Source organism: Arachis stenosperma, chromosome 7, assembly GCF_014773155.1.
Source record: "Arachis stenosperma cultivar V10309 chromosome 7, arast.V10309.gnm1.PFL2, whole genome shotgun sequence".
Lineage (NCBI taxonomy): Eukaryota > Viridiplantae > Streptophyta > Magnoliopsida > Fabales > Fabaceae > Arachis > Arachis stenosperma.
In genome coordinates this window covers 80,068,570-80,085,774 of record NC_080383.1, presented here as the reverse complement: position 1 = coordinate 80,085,774, position 17,205 = coordinate 80,068,570, and the positions used below count along the sequence as shown (strand labels likewise).

The 17,205-nt window shown below is 37.7% G+C and overlaps 1 non-coding gene across 1 annotated transcript; it reads right to left on the bottom strand.

The window, feature by feature from the left end:
- Window positions 1-860: 860 nt before the first annotated feature.
- On the bottom strand, window positions 861-964 carry LOC130942343 (small nucleolar RNA R71). Its single transcript, XR_009070917.1, has one exon. It is a non-coding gene; the product is annotated as a small nucleolar RNA R71 (small nucleolar RNA).
- Between the last annotated feature and the right edge of the window lie 16,241 nt (window positions 965-17,205).

Sequence of the window (17,205 nt, the reverse complement as noted above, 5' to 3'; positions counted from 1 at the left end):
AATTTTCGAAAATATCTCTCTCTTTTTCAAAAATTCTATTTAATTAACTAAATGTTTCATGTTTTAATTTTAATTACATTTATCTCTAATTTTCGAAAATCACTAATCCCTTTTTTTTAAAAATTATTTTCGAAATTTTTCTTCTCTTTTCTTATTCTATTTAATTATTTAATTACTAACACTTCTCCTCACCTCTCTCCATCTAAAAATCCGAATCCATTCTTCTTCACTCTTCTCCCTTTTCTTTTTCTACTAACATAAAGGAATCTCTATACTGTGACATAGAGGATTCCTCTTCCCTTTCTTGTTTTCTTCTCTTTCATATGAGCAGGAACAGGAAAAAAGGCACTCTTGTTGAAATTGATCCAGAACCTGAAAGGACTTTGAAGAGGAAACTAAGAGAAGCTAAATTACAACAATCCAAAAGTAACCTTTAAGAAAATTTCGAACAAGAGAAGGAGATGGCAGCCGAACCCAATAATAATAATGCAAGGAGAATGCTTGGTGACTTCACAAAGCCATCATCCAAATTTGATGGAAGAATCATCTCCATTCCTGCCATTGGAGCCAACAACTTTGAGCTGAAACCTCAGCTAGTTGCCTTAATGCAACAAAACTGCAAGTTTTATGGACTTCCATCTGAAGATCCTTATCAGTTTTTAACTGAGTTCTTGCAGATCTGTGAGATTGTAAAAACGAATGGAGTTGATCCTGAAGTCTACAGACTCATGCTTTTCCCTTTTTCTATAAGAGACAGAGCTAGAATATGGTTGGATTCACAACCTAAGGATAGCCTAGACTCCTGGGATAAGCTGGTCACAGCCTTCTTGGATAAATTCTTTCCTTCTCAAAAGCTGATTAAGTTGAGAGTAGATGTTCAAACCTTCAAACAAAAAGATGGTGAATCCCTCTATGAAGCTTGGGAAAGATACAAGCAGCTGACCAAAAGATGTCCATCTGACATGTTTTCAGAATGGACCATATTAGATATATTCTATTATGGTCTCTCTGAATTTTCGAAAATGTCATTGGACCATTCTGCAGGTGGATCTATTCACCTAAAGAAAATGCCTGAAGAGGCTCAAGAACTCATTGACATGGTTGCAAACAACCAATTCATGTACACTTCTGAGAGGAATTCCGTGAATAATGGGATACCTCAGAAGAAAGGAGTTCTTGAAATTGATGCTCTGAATGCCATATTGGCTCAGAACAAAGTGTTGACTCAACAAGTCAACATGATCTCTCAAAGTCTGAATGGATGGCAACATGCATCCAACAGTACTAAGGAGGCAGCTTCTGAAGAAGCTTATGATCCTGAGAACCCTGCCATGGCAGAGGTTAATTATATGGGTGAACCTTATGGAAACACCTATAACTCATCATGGAGAAATCATCCAAATTTCTCATGGAAGGATCAACAAAAGCCTCAACAAGGCTTTAACAATGGTGGACGCAATAGGCTGGGCAATAGCAAGCCTTTTTCATCATCTTCTCAGCAACAGACAGAGAATTCTGAACAAAACACTTCTAATTTAGCCAATCTAGTCTCTGATCTGTCAAGGGCTACTTTCAGTTTCATGAGTGAAACAAGATCCTCCATCAGAAATCTGGAGGCACAAGTGGGCCAGCTGAATAAGAAAGTCATTGAAACTCCTCCCAGTATTCTCCCAAGCAATACAGAAGAGAATCCAAAAGGAGAGTGCAAGGCCATTGATATAATCAATATGGCCGAATGCACAAGGGAGGAGGAGGACGAAAATCCTAGTGAGGAAGACCTCCTGGGAAGTCCCTCAAGCAAGAAGGAGTTTCCCATTAAGGATCCACAGGAATCTGAGGCTCATATAGAAACCATAGAGATTCCATTAAATCTCCTTCTGCCATTCATGAGCTCTGAAGACTATTCTTCCTCTGAAGAGGATGAAGATGTAACTGGAGAGCAAGTTGCTCAATATCTAGGAGCTATCATGAAGCTGAATGCCAAGATGTTTGGTAATGAGACTTGGGAAAGTGAACCTCCCTTGCTCATTAATGAACTATATACCTGGATTTAGCAAATTTTACCTCAAAAGAAAGAAGATCCTGGCAAGTTTTTGATACCTTGTACCATAGGCACCATGACCTTTGCAAAAGCTCTGTGTGATCTGGGGTCAGGGATAAATCTTATGCCACTCTCTATAATGGAGAAGCTGGGGATCATTGAGGTACAACCTGCCTTGTTCTCATTACAATTGGTAGACAAGTCATTGAGACAAGCTTATGGAATAGTGGAGGATGTGTTAGTAAAGGTTGAAGGCCTTTACATCCCTGCTGATTTCATAATCTTAGACACTAGGAAGGAAGATGATGAATGCATCATCCTTGGAAGACCTTTCCTAGCCACAGCAGGAGCTGTGATAGATGTCAACAGAGGTGAATTAGTCCTTCAATTGAATGGGGACTACCTTGTGTTTAAGGCACATGGCCATCCCTCTGTGACAAAAGAGAGTAAGCATGAGGAGCTTCTCTCAGTTCAGAGTCAAGAAGAGCCCCCACAGTCAAACTCTAAGTTTAGTGTTGGGAAGCCACAACCAAACTCTAAGTTTGGTGTTAAGACCCCATATCCAAACTCTAAGTTTGGTGTTGGGACTATACAACATTGACCTGATCACCTTGTGGCTCCATGAGAGCCACTGTCAAGCTATTGACATTAAAGAAGCGCTTGTTGGGAGGCAACCCAATTTTATTTATCTAATTTTTATTTTATTCTATTTTATTGTTATTTTGTGTTTATTAGGTACATGATCATGAGGAGTCACGAAAAAATCATAAAAATTAAAAACAGAATCAAAAACAGCAGAAGAAAAAAATCACACCCTAGAGGAAGCACAGGCTGGCGTTCAACGCCAGTAAGATGCATCTGGCCGGCGTTCAACGCCAGAACAGAGCATCATTCTGGCACTGAACGCCAGAAACAAGCAACATTCTGGCGCTGAACGCCAGGAATGTGCCTAGAGAAGAAAAGCTGGCGCTGAACGCCAGTAACAAGCATGAAACTGGCGTTCAACGCCAGAAACATGCTTTACATGGGTGTTGAACGCCCAGAATGTGCACCACACGGCGTTTAAACGCCAGAATGGTGTGCAAAGGCAATTTACATGCCTATTTGGTGCAGGGATGGAATTCCTTGACACCTCAGGATCTGTGGACCCCACAGGATCACCTCAGGATCTGTGGACCCCACAGGATCCCCACCTACTATATTCCCACCTTACCTCCTAATCCTAGTTTTATTCTTTCCCATGTCACACTTCCCAAAAACCCTTCACCAATCACCTCAATCTCTCTTCCCAATCACCTCCTTCACCACTCATATCCATCCACTCTTCCCCATAAACCCCACCTACCTTCAAAATTCAAAAACATTTTCCCACCCATTCCCACCCTAAATGGCCGAACATACCCTCTCCCCTCTCCCTATATATACCCTTCCATTCTACTTCATTTTCACACAACACAAACCCCTTTTCCATACCTTGACCGAACCCACATCTCCCCTCACTCTCCTCCATTTTCTTCTTCTTCTTCTTCTTCTCTTCTTTTTTCTCTTGCTCGAGGGCGAGCAATATTTTAAGTTTGGTGTGGTAAAAGCATAAGCTTTTTTTGTTTTTCCATTACCATCAATGGCACCTTAGGCCGGAGAATCCTCTAGAAAAGGAAAAGGGAAGACAAAAGCTTCCACCTCCGAGTCATGGGAGATGGAAAGATTCATCTCCAAGAGCCATCGAGACCACTTCTATGATGTTGTGGCAAAGAAGAAGGTGATCCCTGAGGTCCCTTTCAAGCTCAAGAAAAATGAGTATCCGGAGATCCGACATGAAATCCGAAGAAGAGGTTGGGAAGTCCTAACCAACCCCATGCAACAAGTCGGAATCTTAATGGTTCAAGAGTTCTATGCCAATGCATGGATCACTAGGAACCATGATCAAAGTATGAACCCGAGTCCAAAGAATTATCTCACAATGGTTCGGGGGAAATACTTAGATTTTAGTCCGAAGAATGTGAGATTGGCGTTTCACTTGCCCATGATGCAAGGAGATGAACGCCCCTACACTAGAAGGGTCAACTTTAATCAAAGGTTGGACCAAGTCCTTATGGACATATGTGTGGAAGGAGCTCAATGGAAGAGAGACTCCAAAGGCAAGCCAGTCTAACTAAGAAGACTGGACCTCAAGCCTGTGGCTAGAGGATGGTTGGAGTTCATTCAACGCTCCATCATTCCTACTAGCAACCGATCTGAAGTTACTGTGGATCGGGCCATCATGATTCATAGCATCATGATTGGAGAGGAAGTAGAAGTTCATGAGGTCATCTCCAATGAAATCTACAAAATAGCCGACAAGCCCTCCACCATGGCACGGCTAGCTTTCCCTCACCTTATTTGCCATCTGTGTTACTCAGCTGGAGTTATCATAGAAGGAGACATCCTCATTGAAGAGGATAAGCCCATCACCAAGAAGAGGATGGAGCAAGCAAGAGAGACCCTTCACGGTTCTCAAGAGATGCATGAGGAAGCTCATCATCACGAAATCCCTGAGATGCCTCAAGGGATGCACTTTCCTCCCAACAACTATTGGGAACAACTCAACACCTCCTTAGAAGATTTGAGCCACAATGTGGAACAATTAAGGGTGGAACATCATGAGCACTCCATCATTCTCCAAGAGATAAGAGAAGATCAAAGAGCAATGAGGGAAGAGCAACAAAGGCAAGGAAGGGACATAGAAGAGCTTAAGAACATCATTGGTCCTTCAAGAAGAAGACGCCACTAAGGTGGATTCATTCCTTGTTCTTATTTCTTCTGTTTTTTGTTTTTTTTATGTTGTATGCTTATCTATGTTTTGTGTCTCTACTTCATGATCATTAGTATGTAGTAACTATGCCTTAAAGCTATGAATAAAATCCATTAATCCTTCACCTCTCTTAAATGAAATATGTTTTAATTCAAAATAACAAGAAGTACATGAATTTCGAATTTATCCTTGAATTTAGTTTAATTATATTGATGTGGTGACAATACTTTTTGTTTTCTGAATGAATGATTGAACAGTGTATATTTTTTATCTTTTTGTTTATGAATGTTAAAATTGTTGGCTCTTGAAAGAATGATGAACAAAGAGAAATGTTATTGATAATCTAAAAAAATCATGAAATTGATTCTTGAAGCAAGAAAAAGCAGTGAATAGCAAAAGCTGGCGAAAAAAAATTAGAAAGAAAAAGAAAAAAGCAAGCAGAAAAAGCCAATAGCCCTTAAAACCAAAAGGCAAGGGTAAAAAGGATCCAAGGCTTTGAGCATCAATGGATAGGAGGGCCCAAGGAAATAAAAATCCAGGCCTAAGCGGCTAAATCAAGCTATCCCTAACCATGTGCTTGTGTCATGAAGGTCCAAGTGAAAAGCTTGAGACTGAGTGGTTAAAGTCGTGATCCAAAGCAAAAGAGTGTGCTTAAGAGCTCTGGACACCACTAACTGGGGACTTTACCAAAGCTAAGTCACAATCTGAAAAGGTTCACCCAGTTATGTGTCTGTGACATTTATGTATCCGGTGGTAATACTGGAAAACAAAGTGCTTAGGGCCACGGCCAAGACTCATAAGTAGCTGTGTTCAAGAATCAACATACTTAACTAGGAAATTCAATAACACTATCCGAAATTCTAAGTTCCTAAAGAAGCCAATCATTCAGAACTTCAAAGGAAAAAGTGAGATGCCAAAACTATTCAGGAGCAAAAAGCTACAAGTCCCGCTCATCTAATTATAATTAATATTCATTGATATTATGGAATTTATAGTATATTCTCTTCTTTTTATCCTATTTGATTTTCAGTTGCTTGGGGACAAGTAACAATTTAAGTTTGGTGTTGTGATGAGCGGATAATTTATACGCTTTTTGGCATTGTTTTTAGGTAGTTTTTAGTAAGTTCAAGTTACTTTTAGGGATGTTTTCATTAGTTTTTATGTTAAATTCACATTTCTGGACTTTACTATGAGTTTGTGTGTTTTTCTGTGATTTCAGGTAATTTCTGGCTGAAATTGAGGGAATTGAGCAAAACTCTGAAAAAGGCTGACAAAAGGACTGCTGATGCTGTTGGAATCTGACCTCCCTGTACTCAAAATGAATTTTCTGGAGCTACAGAACTCCAAAAGGCGCGCTCTCAATGGCGTTGGAAAGTAGACATTCAGAGCTTTCCAGAAATATATAATAGTCCATACTTTATTCGGAAATTGACGACGTAACTTGGCGTTGAATGCCAAGTACATGCTGCTGTCTGGAGTTAAACGCCAGAAACACGTCATGATCCGAAGTTGAACGCCCAAAACACGTTATAACTTGGAGTTCAACTCCAAGAAAAGCGTTAGCTCGTGGATAGATCAAGCTCAGCCCAAGCATACACCAAGTGGGCCCCGAAAGTGGATTTATGCATCAATTACTTACTCATGTAAACCCTAGTAGCTAGTTTAGTATAAATAAGACTTTTTACTAGTGTATTAGTCGTCTTTTGACCACGTTTCATCTTTGGTCTCAGCTTTGTTTTATTCTTCATCTTAGGAGGCCATTGAGCACGTTTTAGGGGGCTGGCCATTCGGCCATGCCTGAACCTTTCACTTATGTATTTTCAACGGTGGAGTTTCTGCACACCATAGATTAAGGGTGTGGAGCTCTGCTGTACCTCAAAGTTTCAATACAATTATTATTACTTTCTATTCAATTCTCTCTTATTCTTATTCCAAGATTTACGTTGCACAACACTTTGATGAATGTGATGATCCGTGACACTCATCATCATTCTCACCTATGAACGCGCGTGACTGACAACCACTTCCGTTCTACTCTAGGCCGGGCGCATATCTCTTAGATTTCCCAACAGAATCTTTGTGGTATAAGTTAGATAGATGGCAGCATTCATGAGGATCCGGAAAGTCTAAACCTTGTCTATGGTATTCCGAGTAGGATTCTGGGATTGAATGACTGTGACGAGCTTCAAACTTCTGAAGGCTGGGCGTGATGACAAACGCAAAAGAATCAAGGGATTCTATTCCAACCTGATTGAGAACCGACAGATGATTAGCCGTGCTGTGATAGAGCATAGGAACATTTTCACTGAGAGGATGGGATGTAGCCATTGACAACGGTGATGCCCTACATACAGCTTGCCATGGAAAGGAGTAAGAAGGATTGGATGAAAGCAATGAGAAAGTAGAGATTCAAGAGGAGCACAGCATCTCCATACGCCTATCTGAAATTTCCACTATTGATTTACATAAGTATTTCTATCTTATTTTATTTTCTGTTTATTATTAATTATTCAAAAATCCATAAACCAATTTAATCTGCCTAACTGAGATTTACAAGGTGACCATAGCTTGCTCCATACCAACAATCTTTGTGGGATCGACCCTTACTCACGTAAGGTATTACTTGGATGACCCAGTACACTTGCTGGTTAAGTTGAACGGAGTTGTGTCCACACATAGGTGCCATAATAATGATCCCATACAACAACAAAGAATACTACATTGATGTGATCACAATTTCGTCCACCAATACGCACAAGTCAAAACATAGCCACTGTAAGAGCATGCGTATAACAATGTGTGTGCGCACACAAACCAAAAATCACAAATTCTGCAACATCACAGAAATCAGATTTCTATCACCAACATCACACGATTTTATCTTCTTCTACAAAATTACAATTTTCACGATATCTATATCGTTTCAAAGCTCTTTGAATTATCTTTAATTTGATAAAAAAATTAATAAATTTCAAAAACTATAGCTCAGGATATGATCCGCCAAAATTGGCCTAAAACCCATTTTTACCAAAAACCTTAAAAGCTCGATTTCACCAAAACTCTCAATTCAAAACCAAACTACTCACAACCCAAACACTACCAAAACAACATAAAAGTCTATACCATTCATTCCTCAAACTCAATCATCAATAACATCCCAATTACACTATTCTACACCATTGAAATCATTATTCATCAACATCTAAATTCAACCTAAATCACAACAAAGCTCCTAAATCCCATCCTTAATCAACTATACAACATCCAAACCTTAATATCCCAATTTATCAACTCCTTCAACACTTATCAAACCAAGCATCAATTCATCATCATCAAAATTCCTAATCCACATCATTTATTAACAATATCAACACCCCTCATTAACAACAATAATTCTCAACAATCATCATCAACCACAATAATCAATGACAACAACCAATTAACATCTATTCAATCCTATCCTAAGGTCTACTAGCCTGAGTTTCTAGAAACATTACATATTACATAAAAAAACCAAAATCATACCTTGGCCGATTCCCATGCAACTCAAACTCCAAGCTTCAAAACCATCAAGCTCACTCCAACAAACACCAAACCTCAATCTAACATCATATAACATACCAACATCAAACCTAGGGTTCACAAAAATAACTAAACACAAGAGTTTAGTGAGAACTTACCTTACCCAATGAGATTAGGGGTAAAACCCAACAATATTCCAATGCTAAATCACTTCTAAACAAACAAAAACACAAAGAAACTCAAAAATCCAAAGCCATTTTCGAGCTTTAGGCTAGGGAAAAAAACTGGAGCTAGACAAAGATTTTCTTACCAACAAAACTTATTTAGAAATGACGGGCTCGACGAGAGTGATGCATAACCGCAAACGACTCGTCAATCGGAGCTCTAGATCAAAAGTTATGGAGTTTTGAAAGAGTAGGTGAATAGTGAAACTCCTCTTCTCCTCTCTTCCCCTTTCTCTTGGTTGGGGTGAAAATGAGCTAAAATACTCATTTAATGAGCATATATATTTGGGCCTTGGACCCGGTCCAACTGATGATCGGATTTTTGTGTAGCAAAGAATTTCACAAATGAATTCTCGTTGCAGGTATAGTTTCTAAACCAACAAAGAATCCTTTCATACAAACATTTGGTTGTCACAAGTAACAAACCCCTATAAAAATAAATCGAAGTATTCAAATCTCGGGTCGTCTCTAAAAGAAATTACAGGAAAGTGTTCTTGTTATTGGTTATGGACACGTATATTTTGGGGTTTTTAAGATAAGAAACAAGAAATTTAAATTGTAAGAATTAAACTAATAGCTAATAAAGCTCTTGGCAAGGTATGAGAACTAGAAGTCCGATCCTCATTATCCTCATCAATTGTGATGACAAATGTCCATTGCCCCACTTAGTCAACCTCTACCTATGAAGGAAAGTTAAGTGGATAAATCAATTTGATTCCTCAAGTCCTAGTCAACTCCTAAAGAAAGACTAACTTTAGTGGAATTCAAATCAACTAGTAACTTCTAATTATCAATCAACAAAAGCATTAGATAACTCAAGAGTCACTAATTACTCAACCTAAGCCAAGAAGAGAAAAATCTACTCTAACATCCTTCCAAGTATTTTATCAAACACTTGTAAGGCATAAAATAAAAGCATAGAAAAGTAATAGGAGAACATTAAATCTAAACAACTAATTGCATGAGGACAAATGAAGGAAGAAGAAATAAACATAAAATACTTCAAATTGCATTAATAAGAAATTAAATATAACTTGAAGAGTTCATAAACTAAATTGGGGAGATAAATAAACCAGCAAGAGAAATAAATAAACCAAAGTACTAGAACAATTAAAGTAGAAGAAACATAAATTGAAGCAAGGTAGAATTCTGAAATTGAGAAGAAATAAAACTAAAAACCTAAAACCTAGAGAGATAGGAGAGCCTCTCCCTCTAGAAAACTACATCTAAAACCTAACTAATGTGTAAAGTGAATGAATGAGAAGTGTATGATTGATTTCCCCACTCTGCAGTCTCTAATCTGTGTTTTCGGGCTTAGAACTGGGCCAAAAACAGCCCAAAAATTGCCCCGAGCAATTTCTGATACGTCCAGCACGTGACTCTGTCATGCGTACACGTCGCTAAACTTTTGCAAGGTCACGCATACGCGTGATCCACGCGTGCACATCGCCTAACTGCATGGTAACTATGGCAAATTGCATATCATTTTGAAGCCCCAGATATTAGCTTTCCAACACAACTAAAACCGCCTCATTCAAACCTCTGTAGCTCAAGTTATGGTCGATTTAATACGAAGAGGTCAGGGTTGATAGCTTAGCAACTCCTTCAATTTCTTGTATTCCTTCCACTTTCGCATGCTTCCTTTTCATCCTCTAAGCCATTCCTGCCCTATAAACCCTGAAATCACTTAATACACATATCAAGGTATCGAATGGTAATAAGAGAGGATTAAAATTAGCAAAATTTGGGCCAAAGAAGCATGTTTTCAATCATAGCACAAAATTAGGAAGGAAAATGTAAAATATGCGAATTCAATGAATAAGTGTGAGAATAATGGATAAAATTCACTAAATTAAGCACAAGATAAACCGTAAAATAGCGGTTTATCACCAACCCTCTAGCATTTTTTATTTGTTTGGCCCACTTTGGGACTAAACCTTTAGAATTAGTTTCCGATTTTACATTCTAAATTATTTTTGTCATTTCAAAACAATAAATTAAATTTTTAAAATCTTATTTTTCTTAAAACATGGTACTGGACAGACTAGAGCCGGTACTGCCAACTTAAGCACCGGTACACATTTTTACAAAAAAATTTACTAAATTCAAATTTCAGCTTTTTAGTTTCAAAATATCATTTCTATATTTTTGAATCTATTCCGGGCAGTTAAAGTTATTATTTTATTAAAGCAGTTTTACGCAAAAACTCCGGTTCTTACATCCTCCCCTCCTAAATAGGAATTTTGTCCCAAAAATTTGAATGACGTGATATATCTCCCACGAAGCATTCTACTATCAACGTTGTCACACACAAACAAGCCGTCAAAGCACTTCATCTTCCATCGTCCTACCGTGTCGATGTTCCCTATCGCCTTCCGCTGCGTCACTCTGATTATCATCATTAAGAATCCGAAATCTTTCCCTAAACCAAATACCAATTTTGAAATATTTTCCAAAACCTTCAAAACAAGTTCAATCCAAACCTTTTAATGTCAAAACTTTTTCAAAAGACTCAAAAATTTATTTATTCTTAAATCAATCACTTTAAAGCATGATTTTCCTAAATTCATTAAAATCCTTAAATCATAGCTTAAATTTCAAACAGAATTCACAAATTAACAAAATCATAGAAATCACTTTTCTTTTAAATAGTATTATTTAAACCAAGAGTTTTGGCCTAGTTTCAAACAAAATTTCAAAATCAATTTAAGCTTTAAAACTTTTTCAACATGATTCAAAGCCATACCGGTTAAAAATTGAAAATCATAAGTAAAAACAGTAAAAGAAACAGTCGGCAATTCTCTTGCCACCAGTGTTGAATCTCACCCATCAATTAATATGCTGCAAAACTCTACAAACTGGTTCTCTGGAACCTGTTGAGCTCAAAACACATTGACTAGGCTAGTCATCCTCACTACCTCTCCATGAACGTGATTGACCTCGTCCATAAGTTACAATTCGGGTTGCCTTTCCACACCAAACAATCGATATCAACGTGATCAGTCTCAATATCTCAAGCTCAATGCTTCAATTATCCCCAAAGGCACTCACAGACAAGCATGCTATGCATATCAAAAAGATATCCTAAATAGTACGAAAGAAAAACAACCCAAAGTGTAAAACGAAGCACAATCGGTCCATCCCTCAGGCTCACAAGGACGAACCGCTCTGATACCACTAAATGTAACACCCCGTTACCCTAATCCTTACCTCTAGCCGTAAAGCAAAGAATAACAAAGTGCCACGACAGTTCTAAAGCTTATATATATATATATATATATATATATATATATATATATATATATATATATATATATATATATATGACTAAAATTATATATAACTAGAAGCCCGATGAATGAATAAAGCTCAAAGTCGTGTAAAGCTGAATTACGAAACACGAAGCGTTCACACACGATAACTAAACACATAGGTACGAACAGAACAAGACATAATATATATATATATATATATATATATATATAACACCTTGTAGCTAGCTCCAAAATACACAAGGTAATATTTTAAGTAAACAATATATATATAAGTGTGAAATACCAAAAAGAGGACTAGTCACAGCCTGCGGAGTTTAAGCCGGCTAGTCAAACTAAATACAACAGAGTTTTAAAATTTAACATAGCTTATACAACTTATCTCTCAAATCAAGCCTCTAAGGTCATAAAGTCTAAAATAAAAAGGTGAGAGAAAGTACTACAACAAAATAATCAAAATACCATAATAGATCATAAGATCTTCCGCTCCATCACCATCTTGCAACTCACCGAGGTGGGTTATGACTGATGAGAGATTTTTATGCCGGTATAGAAATTATCAATAAATCTAATCGTGAATATAGTCTAACCGACACGCAAATTTAACATCAAACAATTCTAAAATCTATAACCGAGAGTATTAGTCCCGAGTCGTCTTTCCTAGGAATTGCCTTAGAATGCACATCATTGATTAGGAAGTCTTTTGTGGTTTTGAGAGTTTGGTGTAAGAATCTAAGCTAACAATGATGAACAACAATCAATCAAGATAAAAGTTTTGGCTAAAGGTGAGCATTGGAAGTTCCATCATTATAGCTTTCATCAATTGTGACAACAATCAATCATCGCTTAACTTAGTTGACCTCTAATCATAGAGGAAAGTCAAGTGAAAGTAATCAACTTGAGTCACAAGTCCTAAGAAAGTCTAGCTCTAGTGGCCTACAAGTCAATTAACAATTCTCAATTGATAGTCAACAATTGATATTAACTATTCAGGTGTTTCCAACAACTCAACCCATAAGCCAAGAAAGAAGAATCTACTCCATAGCTGGGGTTGTCATTTCCTCAAACAATTGGTGAGCAATAGTAAGAGACATTATGAAATTAAGAAAATGAATTGAATTCAAGCTATCTAACTCAAGCAAGCATCAACAATCAAATAAATAAATGAAATTCCTCACTTCATTGATCAAAATCAAAATAACAAAGTCACAAATCTAAGATCCAAAGTGAATGGATCATAAAGATCACTAATTGAGAATAGGAGAGTAGATCTACAACTTGAATCAAAGTAAAAGTGAATTAGCAATTGATCTCACCAAAGGAATCTAAGAGAAATTGGAATGGAGAGAGCAAAATCCTAGAGAGAGGTGAGAGTTTCTCTCTCTACAAAATGTAACTAACTAAGAAAGTATCTAAAATGTGTGTAAAATGAGTGAATGGATCTGGATCCCTCAATCCTTAGTCTTCTTATGCTTTTTCCCGCTAGAATTCTGCTCCAAACAGGGTCTGTAACTGCCCTGAAATCGCTGGTCACGTTTTCTCTTTAAAAGTCACGTGCGGCATCGACGTGTATGCGCAAAGCGCGCGTACGCGTCCTTGGAGCTTCGCAATCCACGCGCATGCGTCTAGCGTGCGTGCGCGTCCATGATGTTCTGGCTTAGCCATGCAAATGCGCTGGCTTCTGGCTTTGGCTTCTTCGCGCCGATCTTGGTAGCGCGCATCCACACATACGCGTAAGGCACGCGTACGCGTCATTGCTCAAAACTCCAAAGCTCCATTTTCCATGCTCCTTTCCTTTATGCATGCTTCCTCCCTCTCTCCTAAGCCATCCTTGTCCTGTAAGCTCTGAAATCACTCAACAAATAGATTACGGCATCGAATGGTAATAGAGGAGGATTAAAATATATCTAATTTAATGTAGAAGAAGCATATTTTCATCCATAAAGCAAAGTTGGGAAAGGAACACCAAATCATGCATTTTTATATGAATAAATGCGAAAGATCATTGATAAGACCCTCAAAATCTATACAAGATAAACCCTAAAAACAGGGTTTATCAATGACCTGCAACTGAAAAATAACAACACCATATGGTATGAGAACCCGAGGTTCTTAGTATGGTAATAGTGCCCGATATATAAGATGTAAGGTTCCGGGATGCCAAAGGCAATCATAGAACTTCACACCGATACAGATATTCAAGCTTAGAATAAATAAAAAACTTAAACCTTAAATAGGGTATTCTATCTTAAGGGATTTCTAACTAACATAGTACTGCTGTCCCACAGCCTTCGCCAGCCTAACCTCCATGCGATCTCATTGCCACCGCCTACCGAGCCTCCTCAATCCCAAAAGAAAATACAAGTAATGCAGACAGGTAAAGCACAAGTACATGTACAGCAAATAGAACAATTAGCGAGTAAACATGTGATTCATTTAGGCATAACAGAAATTAAGCAAAGCACACAAACAGGTAGAAGTTGCATATGATGAATGCCTTTCCTATTGGCTTGTGTGTCGGTCCATAAATGCCAACCCAACACATCCTCCCGGATGTAGCCTTCCAGCCACGCTCAGAGATATAGGCTCTGCACACTCATGCAGTAGAGAAATCTGCCACGCTGGAGATATAGGCTCCGTACACTCATGCAGTATGGAGTCTGCTACGCCAGAGATATAGACTTTGCACACTCATGCAGCAAGGAAGGAAACAACAACAACTGTCTCATCATAAATTATTCCAAAGACATTGTGTTGGGCACGCTCTTGCAGTAGAAAAACTGCCACGCTGGAGATTTAGGCCCGCACACTCATGCAGCAGAAAGATTGCCACGCTGGAAATATAGGCTTCGCACACTCTCATATAATTCAATAATTTCATCATTCCTTTCCAAGTTCTCAACTCATCATAGCCATCACCAGTTTCCAACTTCTCAAATTCATCATAAGCACTCCCATTTATCAAAAATCTCTTCAATCCTATACTTCACAACTCGGCCTTCACCCATTCAAGCTAGGATTTACACGGACCTTCCAAAAATCTATGTCACTGGCTCTAAACTCAAAACTAAAAATATCCTTTTTATTCCTTTATTGTTTTCTCCCTTGATTCAAGACCCTAAACTGGTAAAAAGGTATGAAACAAGTATTACGGAAGTTTGCAAGCTTTCCGGGAAGGTAAGACGGTTAAAAATAAGGTTTTCATTGAAAAACAAGGCAATGTGCATACGCATGATGTTGTGCATACGCACAACTTGCAAATTTCACAGAGTGTATGTGCCTACCAAAGTGTGCGAATGCTCTCAAAAGTAGGCATATCCCTGTGTCTGTGTGTGGACCAGAGTGTGCAGACGCACGTTTTGTAAAAATCACCGGGTGTGCGTACGCACAAGTCAAAACATAGCCACTATTAAGAGCACGTGTACAACAGTGTGCATGCGCATACAAACCAGAAATCACAAATTTTGCAACATCACAGAAATCATATTTTTGTCTCCAACTTCCAACGAAATCTATACTATTTCAAAGCTCTTTGAATTATCTTTAATTTGATACAAAATTTAATAAATTTCAAAAACTGTAACTCAAGATATGATCCGCCAAAGTTGGCCTAAAACCCATTTTTACCAAAAACCTTAAAAATTCAATTTCACCAAAACTCTCAATTCAAAACCAAACTACTCACAACCCAAATACTAGAAAAATAACACAAAAGTCTATACCATTTATTCCTCAAACTTAACCATCAATAACATCCCAATTATACTATTCCACACCATTCAAATCATTATTCATCAACATCTAAATTCAACCTAAATCACATCAAAGTTCCTAAATCCCATCCTCAAACAACTATACAACATCCAAACCTTAATATCCCAATTTATCAACTCGTTCAACAATTATCAATCCATGCATCAATTCATCATCATCAAAATTCCGAATCCATATCATTTATCAACAATATCAACACCCTTCATTAACAACAATAATTCTCAACAATCATCATCAACCACAATAATTAATAATAACCAACAATTAACATCAATTCAATCCTATCTTAAGGTCTACTACCCTAAGTTTCTAGAAATATTACATATTACATAAAGGAAGCCGAAATCATACCTTGGCCGATTCCCACGCAACTCAAACTCCAAGCTCCAAAACCATCAAGCTCACTCCAACAAACACCAAACCTCAATCTAACATCATATAACATACCAACATCAAACCGAAGGTTCACAAAAATAACTAAACACAAGGATTTAGTGAGAACTTACCTTACCAACAGAGATTAGGGATAAAACCCAACAATATTTCAATGCTATATCACCCTTAAACAAACAAAAACACAAAGAAACTCAAAAATCCAAAGCCATTTTCGAGTTTTGGGCTAGGGCAGAAAACTAGAGCTAGACAAAGAGTTTCTTACCAACAAAACTTAGTTAGAAATGACGGGCTCGGCAAGAACGACGCGTGACCACAAATGGATCGTCAATCGGAGCTCCGGATCAAAAGTTATAGATCTTTGAAGGAGGAGGTGAATAGTGAAACCCTTCTTCTCCTCTCTTTTGCTTACCAGCTCCCATTTCTCTTGGTTGGGGTGAAAATGAGCTGAAATGCTCATTTAATGAACATATATATGTTTGGCCTAGTCCAACCCGTTAGCCTTTTTAGTCCGTTTGGCCCACTTTGCGCCAAAACCTTTATAATTAGTACCCGGTTTTACATTCTAGATTATTTTTGTCATTTCAAAATAATAAATTAAATTTTCAAAATCTTATTTTTCTCAAAACATGTTAACGGACATATTAGAGCCAGTACTGCCGGCATAAGCACCGGTACACATTTTTACAAAAAATCTTTCGCAAAAGATACATTTTTCAACTCAGAAAAATTCATTGAATTCAAATTTCACTTTTTTAGTTTCAAAATATTATTTCTATATTTTTGAATCTATTCTGAGCAGTTAAAGTTATTATTTTATTAAAGCGATTTTATGCGAAAACTCCGGTTCTTACAATCTGCTCGAGCATTTGATTCCCAAGTTATATGTCGAACATCCCTTTTCAAGAACCATGATCGTTGTTCTTGTGCTTCTTCTAGATACATTTTTATATTGGGATCTTTGGCTTGATAAGTACCATTAACTTGTGAAGTAACCACTAGGGAGTCGCTAAATACCATCAACCTTTTTGCCCCCACTTCTTTAGCCAGTTTCAAGCTAGCAAGCAATGCCTCATATTCCACTTGGTTATTAGAAGCAGGAAACTTGAACCTTAGCATGAGCTCTATTCATGTTCCTTGCTCATTTTCCAAGATGACACCTACTCCACTGCTGGCTTTATTGGATGA